Raw genomic sequence first — 16,994 nt, forward strand, 5'->3', positions numbered from 1 at the left:
TAAGCTGAGAAAAATTAGTGCTGGTCCCCAAAAATGTATGCCAGCAGGGCCCACCTGCAACCACTGGGTGAAATTAAGCACTAGTGGACATACCAAACCTGTCTTCAGTGCTGTAGCGACTACGGGCAGCAGCCCTGCCCCCAAAGCATCATGGGGAGAGCTAAAAAATTCCGGAATAAAAGCCGGCCTAAATCAACTTGCACCCCCACACACACACACACACACACACATACATACATTTCCTGCATGTTCAGAGCAGACAAGAAATGTCATCGGTTTTCTCCTCAGAATGGGGCAAAAGGCACATGAAAAAAAAACCGTTTTTCAGGTTAGAAGTAGCTATTCTTCAGTCTGGGTAGTAAACTAGAAATAACTGAATTTGGTGCAGGGATACCAGTCCTCTGTTTCACTTCACCAAGGGCCAAAAGTACAAAGCATATGGGCAGTTTGTGACTGGAAAATGCTTTTTCTAATGTACAAAAGGCAAAATGCGATTCAGCAACTTCTTAATGAATCACATTTTGCTTTTGCGATTTAGTATTTGGAAGGGGCGTGTTTAGGGAATCCCTTTCAAATACCAAATAAGTATAGTATGTATTACTGTTTTGTGACTGAATTCCGGTTGCAATAAAATCATATTTTACCACCAGTTTCATACTGGTGATAACCCATTCGCAAAGCGGATGGGGTCTCCCCTTTCAGAATGTAATAGGAATATTTTTAGGAAGAGGCAGTGGTCGTCTCTTCTTAAAAAATGAAACTGCAGACGTTTTCCTTTTAAATGCATCCCATTTCCCTTTAAGGAAAACGGGCTGCACAAAAAAAAAAAAAAGAGTGCTTAATTAAAAAGCAATCACAGACATGGTGGTCTGCTGAGCCCTGCAGACCACTATCCCTGTGATGGCTGCAATTCCTAATGGATCGCAAATTGTGGCCTACCTAAATATTATTCATGAGGTGGTCTATTTGCGACCCTTTAGGAATTGCTAACGAAACTCAAAGGAGTTTCATATTAAGAATACCAAATTTCTAATTGCGATTGAGAGAGAATCACAATTAGGAAATCGGAATTCCCAATGTTAGTACATATGGCCCCAAATTCTGACCAACTCGTAACGAGGGCCTTTGAGGTGCACATCGAATGAAAATGAGTTAGAGAGAGAAAGAAACAAAGAACTGTAAACAAAAACACTTATTTCACTTTGTTTTGTCTATGCAAATAGTTTTGTAATTCGCTGAGAAAAAAAAGGAAACATTTTTTTTCCCCATTGAGCTGAACCATGAATTGAGAGAAAAGAAAATCGTTCTAAAAGATTTTCAGAATTATTCAATTATTCATAAAGAAGAGAATAGCTCTGCATACGGGTGAGTTTCCAGTTCTTCACATAGGCAGAAAGATTTTAGGGCCACATGTAGCAACTTTCAGATTTGCGACCCGCAAATTGCGAGTCGCAAATCCGAATGTAGGATGGTGTCCCTGACACCAACTTTGATTCGCAAGGGGGTCACAAATGCCCACCTCATGAATAATCATTAGGTGGGTCGAAATTTGCGACCCCCTTGTGAATGGCGGCCCTCACAGGGATGGTGGCCTGCTCCGGAGAGCAGACCACCATGTCTGTGACTGCTTTTAAATAAATCAGTTTTTTTTTTTTTTTTTTTTTAATGCAGCCCATTTTCCTTAAAGGAAAACAAGATGCATTACAAAAACAAAAAATGTTTACAGTGACATTCACAACGGGGAAGGGGTCCCATGGGGACCCCTTCCCTTTTGCAAATGTGTTAGCACCCATTTGAAATGGGTGCAAACTGTGATTGGTTTGCGACCGCGTTCGCGGTCACAAAACAATCCTACATTGCACTGCGAGTCGCAATTAGGAATGGAACACCCCTTCCTAATTGCGAGTCGCAAACCCTTTTTGCGATTCAGTAACCAGGTTACTGAATCGCAAAACTGCGTTTGTGCATTGCGATGTGCTTTTTGCACGTCGCAAACAGCGAAATTCGCTGTTTGCGACGTGCAAATAGTCTAGTACATGTGGCCCTTAGTGTTTATGAACTGTATGATGATACCCAAAATAGAAACATAGGATTATAAGTGAGTAACTTTTCTGAAGGTTGGTAATATTTAAGTGCTTTGGAAAATGCAAGGAAAATGAAGGGAAGAAGGGGCTAAGGGAGTCACTTACTGTAAACAAAAAATAGGGAACACAACTCTCATTCCATTTTTCCCCAATAATTTTTAAAATTTCATTTGAAAGCATTGATGTTTATGTGGTTGAGAGGTTGACTTTTATTGCAACCACAGCGTGCCTACGCAGACTCAATGAGGAGCAGGGTCAAGACTGATTTGCATATTGCTGGGTACAAACTGAGATGGAATGATGAGCAAAAAAAACAATGGATTGGGATGCGGCCCTGAAGTGTGCCCGATATGTCTTGACATGGGCCCCATGCTCACTGTGCCACTGAAGCCACGCTATGCCTAGCTAAAGAGCCCTAACTAGGGTGAAACTGGTCTTATGTTGCATGTGTTCTGATTCAGGAAGGACGTAGCCATGAGGAGCAGAGCCAAGACTGATTTGCATATGGGGAGCAAAAAAAAGTGATGAGATGCAGCCAGAGTGATTGCCAGTGGCTGAGATTAATTCAAGCATTCCATCCATCACCTTTTTGTTTTTGTAAATGCTGCCCTACGTGCGCCGGATATTCCCAGATGTGGGCCCCAGGCTCGCTGTGCCACTGGAACTAAGCTATACCTGACTGAAGAGCCCTAACTAGGGGGAAACTGGTGCTAGGTTGCCTGTGTTCCGTTTGAAGGAGGATCTGGCCTGGCAGTTCGAGCTGGACTGTTCCCATGAGGTGCAGTGTCAAGACTGATTTGCATATGGCTGTGTCCAAAGTGAGGTGGCATGGTGAGCAAAAAAACCTATGAATTGGGATGCGGCCCTGAGCGATTGCCAGTGACTGAGTTTAATTAAGGCATTCTGTCCATCATCTTGCTGTTTTTGAAGACGTAAGCAGTGAGCATAACCTGGCTTCAATATGTTCTTTTAGGTCAGTTTTATTTGCCTCATATTTGGGACTTTCCTAAATGTTCTCCTTTGTTTATTTTGTTCTGCACTTTGTACAATTTTATTTGCAGTGTGATTTCCTTCACTCATTTGCTTTATTTTCCCTGCACTTTTTGCTACAATGATAGTTCTGTAGCAGGAAGAATACATCTTGCTGTATTCTATTTATCTTGCAGTTGTTTTTTGTTCTTACTTGCACTCACAGGATCTCCTACACCCCCCACCTGACTGTACATATTTTATGGCAACAACAGCTCAGCCAAGCAACAGAAACGCTTGCCTGCTCCTATTTACAGCAGGAATGCACAGGCTATGCTGAATTTTGCTGTACGTAATGAATGCAGCCTTTCCCCTACATCACCAATACAAGGGACAAACTTATTTCCCTAAACTTCCTCCCAGCTATTTTTTCCATGTCCTCTAAACTCAGGTATGGCGATCTTTATGTATGTAAAAAGCATGTTATTGAACTTGCTTGTGCTTTCTTACCCAAGTTCACCACACAACTCTATGATCTTATCACTGAACTGGAATGGAATGTCATAGCGCCTACAGAAACCCAGCCCCGCTTTACCTTGGATACTAAATTCGCCAGAGGAAAGGATGGAGAGGGTTGCAATACTGTTTCGCAACTCCTACAAGCTCACCCATGTTATTGCTACTGCCTTTGACATCGCTTATTTGACTACTTTTTGTAATTCAATCTCCTCGTCATCTCAGTATTCTTTGCTTTCTCCTTTATCACTCTTCAAGGAGAACAACTGTTTTCCTGCCCCTTACACAATCACTGTTTCCAGCATACATGTACTCAAGTACTGGATCTTTCATAAAATCAAATACTTGAAATATTCTCCAACATCGGGATAGGCATGCTTGGTAAAAAACATGTTAATACAGTAGCTTACACATACACGTGAGAAAATTTAAAACAGCCATGGACTAAATGTAGTCTCTCAGCTTTATTTTATGACCTGAACTTCGGCCTATCAGGTGGAGAAACACAGAGCTCTGCTCTGTCCCAGAAGCTCAGCTGCTGATATTTTCTATAGCACATCTGGTGAATATGTAGGAATTCTCTCTGCTCTTCTCCAGTATTTCCCAGTAGAATTTCAACTTTTATCATCTCTGTTTGATGCATCTTTCACCCCTTTTTCATTAAGTGAGTCTTGTGCGTCTTTGTGTGGTGGGGTGGCTGTTCCTGGAGACTTCTGTTTTTAAAACCATGTTAGAGACTTCTGAAAAGAAAGCCTTTTCAACCTTTGTGACACGTGTGGTGCTAGGAAGGAATTTGTAGACAACCCTCATGCAAAATATTTACATAAAGGTGAACACTCGGCAAATAAGTGCTCCAAAAGTAAGAATTACATTCTGGATCCCTTCAGGATGGAGAAGGCCAAATTCTCTTGGAACAAAAATCATCTTCATCTGGTAGTTATCATATCAAAAGTGTTCACCAGGAGACTGCTTCTCAATCTAAAAAGCTAATTTGGATTCTGATGCTACTAAAGATTCTGTAAAGGTGTCATCCATCACCAGTAAGGTGCCCCCTGGTTCTTTCACAAATGATCAGACATCTGGTACAGGTGACACGCCTCTGCAACAACCAAGATCTGGAAAATTAGCAGTGGATATTCCGTGATTGCTACCTCTGTCGATGACGTGCAAGACCTTGTTGATTACTAAGATCCTGTCAATGGACCAACTGTCAATAACGACAACCCGGTCAACTAAACTTTAGTTGACAGCATGACCACTGATAATTCCTATGGTGGCATCTGCAGGGACGAAGCCACAGTCGATGGTAGGGCCTGCAATGCTAACCTCTTTGATAAGGATGATGACACCATCAAAACGACAGCACTTACTATACTGTTCTAATTGGTTATTCACCAATTTGAATCACACCAGAGCCTCCAGGTACCTTGATGACGAGGAGCCCATTGATGAAAAAGAATAATAACTGAGGCTTTCTGCTCTGAAGATGATGGAAGTCAGCATGATAGATCACTAGTTTGCACGCATCAGGACTTGGATACAGCAAGTAACCATCAAAAAGATTCAGTGGAGTTAAAATTCTACTGTAATTAGCAAGACAATGGTAACATAATGAGAATAAACAATGTATTAAATATCAACTAATGTTTGCTGCTCCAGTTTTACTGTCACAGACAGAGGCTGGCTCCCCAGCCTCCACCACATTCCACTTGGCCTGTTAGTGGCCTCTCAATTGATCACTCTTAGTCCTAAGCCTGAAATTCCTGGACTATCGAATAAATGTCCTCAAAATATTGCTAATAACTCTAGATTTTGAAGGCAAGAGATCTCAAGTTCAAGGCGATGATGCTGAGGATGACCAAGGTGACGAGTCAGGTGATCCAGCACCTCCACATAATTAAATGCCTGAATGGGAATTGTATGTCTCTTCTGAAGAAGCTGAGCAGATCTCGTTGTGCATGATTCTCCAGCCAATGACATTGCGAAGTTCCAGAACCCAACGGACAAAGCTGTTCAAGGATTCAATATTGCCACACAAACAAACAAAACAAATGTAAAGTCAAGCTTCCTGTTTGATTTTAAGGCGAGCCATCTGGTCCATCACAATTTTGGACCATTTGTGGGAGTAGGCTGTCTCCTGTATGAAGAATCCAGCCATGGTATCAAAATCTGTGGCATATGCAGGGAAAAATACAAGGCCCCAAATAGCTTTCCTGCTTTTCTTTTGAATCTGATCAAAATGGGTTTAGTCATCTCGACTGCAGCACGCTGGCTCTCAAGAAACCCTCTGGCTCTTTATGCTGTGCCTACTGACACGGAACGGTAACTCCTCTGCATTATTATCATGCTATGAGAGACTATTTGTGGATAAATTGCTAGAAGACTGTCATGCCTAGACAAGAGCTATTTGAAAGAAGAGCTTGCATCCTCAGCCTTTACTGATACCTCGTTAGATGTAACGCAACAATGTCTTCCACCAGATGTCAACAGAGCTCTTCTCAGGTGGTATTGATAACTAGTTTGTACAACATTTAGGCTTAAAAAGTAGCCTAGAGTTGTGGACATGGCTTTTCACCATGACTATCTGTTAGGTAAATGTGTGGATGAGGCACTACGGGTCATTAACACGGACCCTGCCTTTTATGGCAAGATTCACAAGCAGCAAATGTACAATACATAAGTCAGTCGTGTGGGCAAACAAGTGGTTTCCAAAACTTAACTCTTGCCACTGGAGGCAGGCAAGGTTACTGCCTGCAGGGAAAGTCTTACTCCCAGTAAGGAAAACAACATCATGTGTCAAATAGACAACAAAAAATGATGTGTCTCTTCCACCAGGACAGTGTCCCCGAACTTGACTCTTTGACTTTCCTGCCCTCTTCTGCTTCCATAGTGGTAGGAGAGAAGATTCGGGCATCCTTTCCTGCCTGCTGCTACATCATCTCAGACTGCTGTGTGCTGGATATTATCCAGTATGGCCATTCATGAGAGGTTACTTCAAGAGCCCTTCCTCAACCACCAAAGAAAGAAAATCATCTTCATCTGGAAGTTTTGCAAAAAGCAATACATTCTTTTACAAAGGCTCAGTGAAATCAACAGCTTTATTCAAAGGGTTTTCCTCATCAAGAAAAAACTGGGAGTGTGATTCCCTATTTTGCAGTATTCTCATCAAATTCATCAAGGAAAAAAGTTTTAGAATTGTAACACTAATCTATATTCCTCAGTCTGTCAATGAAGGCAATAATATGGCGTCCATAGTCTTATAAGACGATAAATCTCATAACTTACCCGCCCAGGTTTGTCACCAGAAGTATCTATTGTTAATGGTCAACTGTCAGCATTTTCAGTCGAAGCCATTTGGCCTTACTTAAGCCCTTTGAGTCTTTACAAAATGCCCAGCCCTTGTGGCAGTTCATCTACATCAGCTTAGGTTAAGAGTTTTCCCACGCAGGGACGATTAGCTTGTCAAACGTCCCGCAAAGCAGAAAGTAAATATCACAATTCTAAAAACTCTGAACCTTTTTCATCAGCTCAGGTTCAGAAGCTTCAGAATCGAAACTATCTGTTGCCAAGGCTATATGGGTCTTAGAAGCACATATGGATATACTTGAGTTCTCAAAAGGGGTTTCCTTCTCATGAACGCAACAGGAGACTTCTTATCTTATCCCAAAAGCTTCACACAAAGACAGCCTGCAGATACAAGGTTTTGTTTAGCATGATGTTGCCATCTTACTAGTGCCTCAATGTCGCCTGTAAATGCATCTTCTTTAAATGCATCCTCTTCAAGAACAAATAGATCTTCAGTGACAAAGAATCATCAGTCATTGGTATGGCCCTACAATACTTTCTCACCCTATAAAGCAACACTCTTGTAGTGGATGTTGGAAAACAACATTTTTGCTGGGCTGGATCGACATATAAAAAACCTGCCGCTCCACTTGACCAACACGTGCCTCCCTAATGAGTTGGAGCACTTATTTGCAAGAGCTTGCCACAAGCATGCTCTGAAACTAGCAGGAACAAGCTCTTTGCATAAACATATTAGAACTGGGGGCACTAAGACTTGCCTTAAGAGCACTCTTTCCAAGTGCCCATAATGTGGAAGTGCTTATAAGAACAGACAGTATGACAACTATCCATTATATCAAGCAAGAAGAAACAAATTCCCAAATTCTGTCACACAAGGCACAATGCCTATGATTCACAGAATCAGACTAACGGTGGGACATGTGCAGGACTGCACAATGTGGGGGAAGAGGCCCTCAACAGAAAAGATACTGACTGGAAATAGATTCAAGGCCACTGCTCCTGGTGTTTCAGAGATGGGAATCTCCACTTCTGGATCTGTCTGTAGCTCTAAAGAATGCACAATGCCAACTCATCACTAGCAGGTGGTAGTGTCCATTCATTTAGGGAGAAGCACTTTCGCTGCCATGATCAGGGAAATTTGGCAACTCTTTTCTACTGATTTTCCTGATTCCCAGGATTCTACGGAAAACAAAACTTGAGTTATATTGGCTTATTCTGGTTGTTATGGCTTAGGCCAGAATGGTGTGGTACACTGGTCATTGGGATATCCTGGTGGATAAACGGACTAATGTCAAGGCTCTGGCATATATGCAGACGAAAGACCTTGACCAGGGGCTAGCTACATTGACGGCTTCAGTCATAGAATTTTGGTTCTTTAATTACACCTCTAGAATGTCCTACAACCTGGTGGGAGACAACAGCTTATTCCACTACTAAAATGTACACTTTAATATGCAAGAGATTTTGTTTCTTAATAGATGCAAACAGTTTAAATCCGTTCCAGATGAAGTCCCAAGATTTTCTACCCTCCTTACTTCATTTATCAGAGTCAGGACTTTTAAACTCCAGTAAAAGCTACTCTTGGAGCCATATCCAGATATCTCTGGTCTTATCCTAGCAGTCCTTTTTGTTCTCAAGAATTGTGAATGAATTTATGAAAGTATTATTCAGAGTCTTTCTGCCACGCACCAAGCAATCTCTTATTTAAGAACTGAACACTCTCTTAGGAGCCCTCATGATAAGCCCTTTCAAACCTGTCTACAAGCTTTCTTTGCAAATGCTTTCATGGAAAACTGCTTTTATCCTGATGAGGCAACCAGGCACGTGGGAAAATTCAGTCAATGCAAGTGCCCTTTCATAAGGTTTTCCAAGCACAAGGACATTTTGCCCACCAGTACACACTTGATTCTAAAGGTCCCACAGTCATCCTCTTAAACGAAAAACGTACTTTGCTTCATTCATTTGTGGACCTTTTTCGCTTTACTGGCCAGTCCAGCGCAAAGGGCATGGCATACATTCAACAGTGAACAGGGTTTGACATTTTATTTAGACAGAACAAGCCAGTTCCTCAAATTGTCCCAGCTTTTTGCATTATTCAGCAGCAAGAGTAAAGATATCTCTGTTTCAAAGGAGTTTATCTCTTGCTGCTATTCTTCATGCATCACCGTCTGTCGTTCCAAAAGTGCCAGGCCAGTGTAACACAAAGTTGGAGCTCACTCCATCTCAGATGCAATGGATTTGTCGCTGACTTTCCAAGCTCCAGTTGGTGGACATGATTACACTAACAGCCCGCTACATTTAGAAATGCTTCAGCTCCTTTTTTTCTCTGTGGTGCACCGGGATAATGCCCGCTTGGTTAGTATGGCTCTTGCGTGCTTTAAACAAGAACTGCTGCTCGTGGCCTAGGTTTGTTGTTTCGTGTCTTCCGTCTGCCTCTTCAGCCTGTTACGGAAAGGAGAGTGCTGGCAGCTCCAAGACTACGCCATTGGGTGACAGCAGGTTTGACATCCCTTGGTGACCTTTTCCACAACGGCTGCCTCCTCCTGATTACTGAACAATATGACATACCTGCTGGCCACTTCCTGACATACAGTGCTGTGACATGGATACTCTGGTCAGACTGGGGCATAGATGCGAGGAACCCCCGCAGCATGCAGTTCTACAGTACCTTTGTGTCATGGGCCAAGGCAGACATCTTGTCTGGTAGCTGACCAAGGGCCTTGGCAAGCATACTTGGGTGTCCTTTTCTGGCCTGCATACTTAACAGAAGGCAGACTTTGGAAGAACCCTCATGGATAAGGAGCAGACTATTATCTTGGTGTACCCTGCTAAAGTGACCAAGAACACCAGGTTTCAGCTCATTCAGCATTTCCTACATCATCTGGCTTATCGCACCCCTGCCAAACTACATGAGTACTTCCCTAGTGCGAATTCCTGCTCCCGTCCTGCCACTTGCTCTTTGCCAACATACTTCACTTGCTATGGATCTGCCCCAACCTTCCTCTCTTTTGGCAGGTGGTTACCTCATACTTTGGTCACCTCACTGGCAATGACACCCTCTAAAGCTGGGAGACTTGGGCACTGGGACTCTTCCACCATACTTAAAGACTAGGCTTGCTCCCGCTTCCTAGACCCAGCTTTAATGTCTAAACATTGGAACTTGAACACATCACCCCAGGTATCTGCTTGGCGACAATCTGTGGCTGTCTGGGCTGGAGCAGATTGCAGTGCGCTTCTGTGAGAGGAGACTAAGGGCCTGAGAAAGCTTCCTTTCTCAGAAGCATGGGACACATTGCTTGCGGCCTTCCAAGATGTACCCAGAAATGACACACATCCACCCTAAAAGCATGATTGTGCCTAGGTTATGTTCTTATCCTTTGCAGTGGTACTCAACTGCAGGGGGTAGCTACTAGAACATTTGCCCTACCTGTCCCCTGGCCTCAGTGACGTTACTGCGCAAGGTTGCGTGAATACACACACACACACACATATATGTATATTAGCTACTGGCAATAGCTTAGGACCAACTTTTCCCACAGACAAAGTGTTTTTGTTTTGCTAATAACTTTGGTGCCATTTTACGACTCTTGACTAAATCTTCAAAAGTCATACGCTAGTTAGTTCAGCTGCTGTCCCGAAAATTTCAGGGTGATTTGTCAAGCAGTGACCAAGAAAAAGGGGGGGTGGAGGTCCCAAAACTCTGAACAGATTTACACCAAATTTGGCAGACATCCAGATCTCGGGCCAGAAAGATATCTTTTTGTTATTTGGTGCTAATCTGTTAAATAGTTTTGGAGCAATGTAAGAAATAAAAATATAGATATCTAGAGATGCGGATCCACTGGCAGGGAATCCGCAAATCCTGGTGAAAAGCAAGGCCCTGATTGGCTGGCTGCAACCTGTAAGGAAAGTTGCTGCCGCCATTTTGTTTGTCGCTTGGGCCAAGCAAGGGAAAAATAAAGTGTAAAAACACATAAGGGGTCTGGATGCCCTCGTGGGCAAGAAATTGCCCTTAATGTGTTTTTTTTGGCCTATGCAAGCATCCGCCGATCCTCCACAGTGCTCAGCGCGATCTCCTGGTATAACTTTGCGATAGCTCCACGGATCCAAGGCACAATTACAAAACATAATATCCACTAGCATGGGGTTAGGTGCCGGTGGGGGATGGGGCCCTGTGGCCAACCCCCACCAAGCACGGTTGAAGGCAGTGTGCGGCAGTGGTTGTATTAACATACAGTAATTATATATTACTTTATGTTAAAAAACCATAAAAAAGACTTTGGGGGAAAAAAAATCAAAGGTTACAGGGCCGGTATAGTTAGGTTCATGTTTTACCCACACAAATCCATAGATATTCAGCAGTTATACTATTCTGAAGAAACTATAACTTGTGCAGTTAAGTAACTTTAGGCCATGAGTTTGTTTCTTAAAATAAGTATAACTATAACTGCTGAATTTCTATGGTTTTCTGTGGGTAAAACATGAACCTAACTATAACATCCCCGTAACCTTTGTTTTTTTAGAGGAAAAAAAAATATATATATATATAGAACACTCACAAAGCTGTGTGCCAGCTCGCTAAGACTTCCTTCTCTTGCCTGTGCCTACCGCGAACCCTCTCTTCCTTTACTAGCCTAATATTCATCACTGTGGAAGATGTACAACCCCTCAAGTCTTGTAGTTTATTATGGGTTCTGTTTGTTTTTCCCTCCTCCCGCTGTGAAACAGATACCTCGTTTAGCATTATGGACTGAATGGCACCCATAATGCACAGTGCGGTGTACAAGCACATTGATGTCAGTTGCTGTACCTGGACATGTGCTCACACTTGCACAACCTTGTTATACATCACAATCGTTACCTACTGCATGTCTGCTTGACTGTAACATTTGTGACGGTCACTGTGCTTTTGTTACACTGTACTGTATGTTTTAAATTAGAGTAAATATGTTTTAAAAAGACTAAATTGGTTTTCACTCAACAAAAACTGTTTGCCGGTGTGCCTCTCACAGGCCTTTGTAAAACAGCAACATAGACATCTTTACACACCTTTAGAAAGCACTACTGTCTAGTTATCCAGGCCAGATCAGAGATAGCAGCTGGGCAGACTGTGCTACGCAGCCTACTTCATTAAGGTGAGCCTCTTCATATCATCCTCTTTTTATTGCAAACTGCTTTGTTAGTTATAATTCAAAAGTCTGACTCAGTGGAAGAGCCAATACCGGAGAAGAATACAGTTACTTACCTATGAATTTAATTCTGCATCATTGGTATCTTTTGCAGATTCACATGCAACCCTCTCTCTTTCACTGTTGAGGCTCTTTATACTCTTACGTAATTTATAGTCTGAGCAGTTGACCTTCTAGGAGCAAGTGGAGATCTGTGTCTTTCCATCTGATTGGTCAAAGTTTGGGCCATAAACTGAGTTGGATACATTATTATATATAGTGTATGTCTGGTTTCAGTAGTTTGAGTGCACATGTAAAATGCTATGTTAACATTGTTTACCAAGGGTTCACTAGCTGAAATGAAAATAATTCAAGCACATGAATCTATGAAAGATAGCAATGTTGGAGAACTGTAATTACAGGTACATAGGTTTTTTTCGTATAAGGAATTCTCGTGATATGGGTTCTGCCCATTTAATCTGCCCGGATTTTTTGCTTTTTGATCACCTGGTTTTAGACTTTTTACTGTGGGTGAGCCTAACACCTGATGCATGGCAGTCACATGGTAAATGGACTGGGCATGTTTACTATCAGTGCCCACCTTTTGAGATAATGCCACGGCTGTGCAGCAAAGGTAAGCAGATCCTAAGAAACTGATTCAAATATATATGTTTTATTATCAGCAGATGGCTGGTGCTCTTACATAAAAAAGCATGAGGGTCAACAGTTCTAGAACGCACTCCCTCCAACAAAATGTGTGCTAACCTTCTTTATGTACAGCATGGTCATGCCGTTAGTTGCCAAAAGTGGTCTACAACAAAAACAAATAACATCACTTTCCACAATAAACATCAGTTGTTGATGATGACCTACAAATTCTTAGCACTGGAAATTAATTTGTCCTTATTCTCCTGCATGTATAGGATGGACTTTATACAGTCAACCACAATATACTCATCAGAACTCTCAAACAACATAAGGGTATTGGTGGCTCAAATTTGGGAACTCCCCCAGTCCTGTCAGAATCTCTTAAAGGGTAAGGAAATAAGTTACTTACCTGTAACCGTAGTTCTCCAGTATTGGTATCTTCCATAGATTCACATGCTTGAATCATTCCCTGGCATCGGAGTGAGTGTCCCACTGTACTATTAGAAAGCGGTGTAATGAAAAGGATAGCATGGAAAGGTCATAAGACCTTCTGTTTAGTAACATATCTTTGTCATTTAAAAAAGAGACTAAACTTTAAGCTTCAACCAATCAGGTTGTATAACCCTCTAGAACACTCTTCTCAGATGCTTCTGTCCCTTAGATTTTAAGAACACAAGAGTGAATAAGTACCAAATCAAATAGCAGGTGAGCCTCTCAGGGGAGGAGGGTGGGTCTCATGTGAATCTATAAAAGATACCAATACTGGAGAACTAGTTACAGGCAAGTAACCTATTTTCCTACTCCAGTATTGGATCTTCCATAGATTTACATGCTTGAATCAGACTAAATAGCAGTTGAATAGCACATTTTTTTGTATGAACAATAAAATACATTTGTATATATATATATATATATATATATATATATATATATATATATATATATATATATATATTATACATACAATGTAAAATGTGCCTATCGTATTAGAAGATGGTGGGAATCACTTACTATGATAGCTCACCTTTACTGGAAAAAATGCCTTAATACTGCTTGAGCCATTGCTGCATCTTTGTGAACTGCAGACTCCAAGAAGTAGTAAAGGTGTGCCTATTTTTCCAGGTCGCTTCCCTGCAGATATCTAGGATACATAGTCAAGCAACGCTGTTGAAGTCAATATACTTCTGGATGAATGAGCTTGTATGCAGTGGCAAGCCAGCTTTTTGAGGACAAAATTATATTGCCTCTTGCTATTCTCTGTTTTGAACATGGATAACCCCTCATAGGAGCACTATATGCTACTAATAATTGATTTATGGAAGTGTTTCATTTTGTCAAGGTAGAATTTTAAACATCTTTTGACATCCAAAGAATGCAATGTTCTTTCTGGTGTGGTCTTAGGATCTGGGAAAAAAGTCTTTAAAATTATAGGTTCATTTAAGTGGACCTCTGATTGAACTTTTGGAATGAATTTTAGATTCGTTTGTAGATTCACACTACACTTCTGAATTGCAGGAAAGGTTCGTGAATGGTGAAAGCCTTTATCTCACTCACCCATCTTGCTGATGTTAATGCCAAAAGGAGAGAAAATTTAGAAGTTAGGAATTAAATCTCCGATTTATGGATAGGCTCAAGTGAGCCTTCCATTAGAACAGTGTTTAGTTGCCAGAGTGGGGGAGGGCGCCTCACAGGTGGGAAGGACCTAGACAGACCCTTGAGAAATTGTTTGATCAGTCTGCTAGACCATAACAATGGTAATGCTGCCAATCTTCTGAAGCGGGATATGGCCAATAGATGAACTTTAATGGAAGCATGAAAGAGACCGAGTCGTGCCAGATGTTGGAGATAAGGAAGGATTTCTTCTGGTGCAGATGACACTGGATGTACATTAGACCATTGACACCCGATGTAAAACCGCTTCCATTTAAGATTGTAAGTCTTGTTTGTACTGTCTGCATGAGCACTGGCTAAGATATCCCTCCATTCTCCTGGTGTATTCAGACACGCAAATTCGTTCAATACAAGGAGCCATGCTGACAAGTTCAAGGATTTAGGATCCGGGTGTAGTACTTGGCCCTGGTTCATTGTCAGCAGAGATGGAAGTGGTTGCACTTGGATGTGCTGTCTCTTAGAGAAGTACCTCAGTGAACCAACGTTGCAGTGGATTCCTCGGAGCGAGGAGAATGTTCTTGCAGGGCTCTGCTTTCCTCTTGGGAGGAGAGGAATAGGAGGAAAAGCACAGGCAAAGATTCTGGACCATTCGATCAAAAACATTCCCCCATGACCCTGGTTGCAGATGCCAGCTTGCGGAGAACTATTTCTAGTTCTGGGATGTTATGAACAGGAGTAGATTCAGTCTGCCACATTGATGAAACCTTTTCTCCAGGACGTCTTGATTTGTTTCCCATTCATGGCAAGCACTTCTTGAGATTTTGTTTCCACTGGAGATTTTCTGCCTTCAGATTCACCTGGTGATGGATTGACCATTCCCAAATTTTTTGCACTTCTTTGGACAGCGCTTGGGACCTTGTGCCACCTTGTGTATTGATAAAGTGCATGGTCATGGTCTTGTCTGTGTGGATGAGCACTGCAGAGTTTAGTATGCTGGGCAGGAAAGCTTGCAAAGCTAGATGTACTGCCTTGAATTCTAGCAGATTTATGAGAAGAAGCAGCTGAGATGGCTCCCATTTGCCACTGACTTGCAGGTCCTGCAGATGAGCTCCCCGAACCCCTAGAGAGGCATCTGTGATGCTGACCAACAGAGACGTTTGGGGTATGAATGTCAGGCCTACAGAGAGATTTGCCTTTCGGGTCTACCAGGACAGAGCTGTGACCATCCCTGGGATGACATGGATGATATTGTCAAAAGAGCCTTTTTGTTGAAGCCTTTCCAGCTCCTCCTCAAACTGTTGCATTCACTGCGGCAGAACGACACTAAGGGAATGCAAGAAGCTATCATCCCAAATAGGGATTGTTAGAGGCGAATAAAAAATGACTTTTTTCTTTGCACTAGGTTCGCCAAAAACATCAATCTTTTCCGTCTTTCCGGTGTGTGGTATGCTTTGTTGAGCACTGTATCCAATGTAGCCCCTAAGAATGTTATACTCTTGGATCGCTGGTGTTTTTCCTATCTTAAGAAAGCTGCTACTGGTGCCAGGCACTTTGTGAAAATGCGCGGCGGGATTGCAAGCCAAAGAGAAGTACTTTGAACTGATAATGGCTACTGAGAATCTAGGAACTTTTCGATGTAGTGGGTGTATTGGGACATGAAAATATGCATCCTGGAGATCTATTGTTGTCATATGATCTCCTTTGTTTAGACGCTGTAGAAGCATCACCATGCGGAATGTCTGTTTCCTAAGATAGTTGTTCAGCTTTCTCAGATCCAAGATAGGCCTCCATTCCACTGACTTCATCTGGACTAAGAAGAAACAGGAATAAAACCCTCTCCCCTTCTGGCTACCAGGAACCCGTTCTGTTGGCCCCTTTGCTGAACTTAGTTTGGACTTCTAACCTGAGAAGGTGCAGATGTTGTTGCGGGGACAGTTTTTGAATGAATTCTAGCATGTGGCCGAATTGAATGCGATCTAAAATGCTTGATCTGTTATTTTCAACCATTTGTGTAGGTGACTGGATATTTTGGCTCCAAGACATGTCACAAGAGATGGGGGTGTAACCTGTGGGTGTATTTTGTCATTGTGGACAACCTGTGTCTTTTCCCTGCCGATCCAACTTTCCTTTCTGAATTTTCCTAGTGTAGGCTGCCTGAAGGAGCTGTCGCTGCTGGTACTGCAGCCAAAACTGTTGTGACCCAGCTGGGTAAGATGGGTACCTCTATTGTTGGTAGCTTCCTCTGTAGGAGAATTACTCTCTACCTCCTGCACCACAAAAAGGTACTTTACGAAACTGCAGTGTACCCAATGACTTGGCAGAATCGATGTCTGTTTTTATTGCTTGAAGAGCGTTGTCAACGTGTTTCCCAAAGAGGGCCTTCAATCAGCCCTGCCTCCATAGGACTTCTGAGCCTGCCAGTTGTCGAAATCCTGTTTTGCAATGTCCATGGCGCAGTCAGTGATTTCAGAGGAGGCGCGCTCTCCCTTCTGTAGGATATTTTTGGTCTCTGCTCTTACTTCATCGGAAAGACAGTTAAGGTATAGTGCAATATCCAACCCCATTTGGAGGTCATATCTTCCAAGCACTCCCAAAGAGTTCGCTGCTCACACTATGAGTGACAACATTGATGAAAAACATTTGCCAATGTTGTCAAGGCACCTGTCTTCCTTATCAGGGGTGCTGAGATTGG

General features: G+C 42.3%; 1 protein-coding gene across 4 annotated transcripts in view; it reads left to right on the forward strand.

Annotated features, from left to right (window-relative positions):
• Window positions 1–16,994, forward strand: part of ACIN1 (apoptotic chromatin condensation inducer 1) — a 729,433-nt gene that overhangs the window by 441,960 nt on the left and 270,479 nt on the right. The window lies entirely within an intron of this gene.

The sequence above is a fragment of the Pleurodeles waltl genome, chromosome 6 (assembly GCF_031143425.1).
Source record: "Pleurodeles waltl isolate 20211129_DDA chromosome 6, aPleWal1.hap1.20221129, whole genome shotgun sequence".
NCBI classification, from domain to species: domain Eukaryota; kingdom Metazoa; phylum Chordata; class Amphibia; order Caudata; family Salamandridae; genus Pleurodeles; species Pleurodeles waltl.